This window comes from Nerophis lumbriciformis, linkage group LG08, assembly GCF_033978685.3.
Source record: "Nerophis lumbriciformis linkage group LG08, RoL_Nlum_v2.1, whole genome shotgun sequence".
Taxonomy (NCBI): Eukaryota; Metazoa; Chordata; class Actinopteri; order Syngnathiformes; family Syngnathidae; genus Nerophis; species Nerophis lumbriciformis.
In genome coordinates, this window is record NC_084555.2 from 26867803 (window position 1) to 26871446 (window position 3644).

Genomic DNA, 3644 nt, shown 5'->3' on the forward strand with positions numbered 1-3644 from the left:
CCCCCTCAGACCTGCTGTCCATGCACACTCCTAGGCAAATATCTACTCTTGTAAGAATAACACTCATTGTGTAAGTCTCAATCTCAACATCCCCCCCCCCTCCAAAAAAAATCTCACCAGTAGTCACCATTTAAAGGGTAAATTTTCAAATTTTTCTTCCGTGGGGGCATGCCCCCGGACCCCCCTACTGTTATAGGTTACCAACTTAGACCACCGTGGCTACAAAAAAATCTAGAGGAAATACTGCAAAAGAGTATATTAGGGTGTAAAAAAAACAGATATAAAGGGCTCTCATCAGGCTTAGACATGAACCATAACTTGTCTTTTTTGTTCTCTCTCTCCAATGACAGATGGGATGGCCCTATAAGTTGTGCAGCACTGTTGTACCAACCAAGAGTGACATTTTAAAGCATTACAGACTGCACCATGGGACCTTTGGACACAGCCATTCCTTGCCTTGCATTCATGTAGGTTGCCCATGCTCTTATACATCCCTTTGCTCTCATCTGTCAAGATGCTAGACTTCTCCTCTCTGACACCACCGCCAGAGAGTCTAGCTCCACTCCCACCACGTTACTGGCCTTCTCTACCAACTTGTCCAGTCTGTTTGCGTCCCTCGCTCTCAGCCCGCTGCCCCAGCAGGCCATGGCGTACAAGAAGGCGCCTGCCACTACCGACTCGTAGAACATCTTCTATTCTATTCTATTCTATTATCATTCTATTTTTCCTGACCAAGTTTCCTTTGTGACTTGGACATGACATACTAGACTCACTTTTTGCCTGAAAATGTATACTAATACCCTTAATATCAGTAACGGTCAACATTTGCTGTCTTACAGATTAATGAAGCGTTCCGAAGGTGCACTGCTGTTCCACTGGAATCAACATTTATGTCCCAACTGGACAGGTACACTCCAAAACTCCTGGAGCTCTTCAGTGCAAAAGGAGGAGTGACTGCAGCGCATCAAGAACTTGTTGATGGAACTGACACAGGTGGGTTAAAAGTGGTTTAAAAGTTTAAACTGAATCTGTAATCATGCTCTAATAACGGTATCACAGATTTGGAGTAAAATTGCCAACAAAATTCATTTATTTATTATTCTTCTCTTAACTCTAGGACCCAAGTGCCTCTGCAGTGAAGAAGAGAGATGTGACTGTGAGATGCCTCATAGAGTACATGGGAGATAGTGGACAGGAGCTAATCTCTGACTACTGTAAGTATTGTTTAAAAGCAGGTTTGAATCAGTCTGATGTACAAGCTTAAATTGGGTTTACTTTTATGTGAACTGACTGAACCAGCAGTTGTCAGGTGGAGGTCGAGCATGCAGCTAGTTGGCAAGAGCCCCAGGATAGCCAATTAGCATAGCACCACAGAGTGATGCCTTTCTGTCTTGTGTTTCTGTTTGCCCTAAAAAAACAATGCAAACAAAAAATACTCCCCTTAAACAAGCATTAAAACATTTACTCTCTCTCTCTCTCTCTCTCTCTCTCTCTCTATATATATATATATATATATATATATATATATATATAACATATTACTGTTTGTTTGTTTGTTTTGATTTCCGGTGGTTCTATTCAGGTTTTTTATATGCAAATTAGAAATGCCAATAAAAAACATGTGGCTGGAAATGCATCTATTGTACCAAGTTTAATGTACAAGATCTCAAATTAGAATTCAAAAGTTTTCAAAATGGTCATCACAAAAGTAATCATTATCTGAATTAAATCACACTACTTATATTACTGTAAATATAAAATTAGATGTTTGTTTTTTTAATTACTGTTTTTGTATCTCAAAGGGAACTGCAGAGACCGCTGTTCATGAGGACCTGGAAATGAAGAATATGAGCATCTACATCTGTTGTGAGACAAATGCAGTAGGAATCATCATTGAGGGAGTACCAGTCCTTACTCATCTTGGAAACCTGGTCAAAGCATGCTGCCTACTTCTGGGGTTGACGTATGCACTTAATCTTGAGTATCCATCCAAACTTTCCAAAACATTTGAGGTGTTTCAAAGACTTTTTGTGGGACTTGACACACTGCGCCCAAAACCAACCCCCAAATTCATGACTCTCAAAAACAAGCTTCTAGCTTAGACAGTGAGCCATGACTGTCAGCTTGCACTTTTGAACAGCTATTTTCTTGTGTCTGTTCAAAATCATTATACATTGTTCATTGAGTGGAATTCTTCAGAATGTTGTAACGGTTTGTCCTGTTCAGGTTTTATACAAAGCTCCAGGTCATCGTTTCTGGTGTGTAAATTAAGTTTTTTTATGTTTTATACACACTAAATTGCCCCACTGTGAAGCTCCAGCTGGTCAGAAGGAGGGATCTGTGAGTTGTTTAAGTTAAAATGTTTCAAAATATACACACTGAAAGACACTACAGTGAAGGTGTTCTGCTTGTGAATTGTTACAGAAGTACAGATAATCTTAATGTTAAATTGTTTTAGCAAGAAACTGTACTGTGAATGTTCTAAGTAAAACTTGAGATGCTGAGGTCATGCATTCTTTTATGCACTAAATACTGATGTTCTTGACTGTTAATACTGTCCAGCTTATTGACAGGTTTGGATATGGCTTATGAAAATGTTTTAATATGTATACGGTTAAAAAATGAAAACTACTGTGAAGGTGTTCTATACAGCACTTTAAAAAGTTGAGGTCATGCATTCTTGTATAATATGGATGTTGACTGTTCATACTGTCCAGCTCATTGCCACTGTTTTTATATGGTAATGATTTAATAAAGGTTGGAATTTGATATGTCTTGATTTTTTTATTATTATTCTAAGTAATTATTTTAAGCAGTTTCCATTTTCAAAACAAAGAAAGGGTAAGTTGGTCAAAATTAATAAAATTGAGTACAAAAATTATTTTTTCATTTAAATGTTACTTATTTTAATTAAGTCTTGTGTGTTTAATATGCTGATGTTTTTTCATTGATTTTACTCAATTTCTTGGCTTTTTCTGTAAATGCAACTTAATCTTTTTGCATAAATCGAAATGCATATTATTAAGTTCTACTTACTCAAAATACCAATTAGTTGACTAAACTAACAAAAATTGCTTGGAAAATGTTGCCTTATTTTTATTGAGTTAGATCTAGGCAACAGTTTTTACAGTGCAAGCCCTCTCACTCATTCCACATTTGACATAAACAATATAATACAAGAACAATACCATACAAACAAAAACAAGAAAAGCTCCTGTACACTAACAATACAATAGTACCACTGTTACTATGAGACAAGACAAGACAAGACGAGACAAAACACACACACACACACGCACACACAGGCCCAAACACTCTCTGACCATACACCTCTCTCCCATCGCTCTGTGCTGAGGGCATCACTCTCTTTCCTCCTCGTACTTCTTCAGTACTTCTTTCTTTAAACAGTCTTTCAAATGGAATCATGTTAGAACAGGTTTTTAACTCGTCCCCTAAGTTGTTCCACAGAGTGACTCCACGCACTGAAATGCACATTGATTTTAAAGTTGTTCTAAATTTAGGCAAATATAATTTGTTGTTTTCTCTTAGACCAGAGGTCGGGAACCTTTTTGGCTGAGAGAGCCATGAAAGCCAAATATTTTAAAATGTATTTCCGTGAGAGCCACATAATATTCTTTAACACT

At 37.4% G+C, this 3644-nt stretch overlaps 1 long non-coding RNA gene across 1 annotated transcript; it reads left to right on the forward strand.

The window, feature by feature from the left end:
* The first annotated feature begins 367 nt into the window (after positions 1 to 367).
* Positions 368 to 2812, forward strand: LOC133611270 (uncharacterized). The gene is made up of 4 exons (XR_009815967.2): positions 368 to 467; positions 840 to 993; positions 1118 to 1214; positions 1803 to 2812. It is a non-coding gene; the product is annotated as an uncharacterized lncRNA (long non-coding RNA).
* Positions 2813 to 3644: the final 832 nt, after the last annotated feature.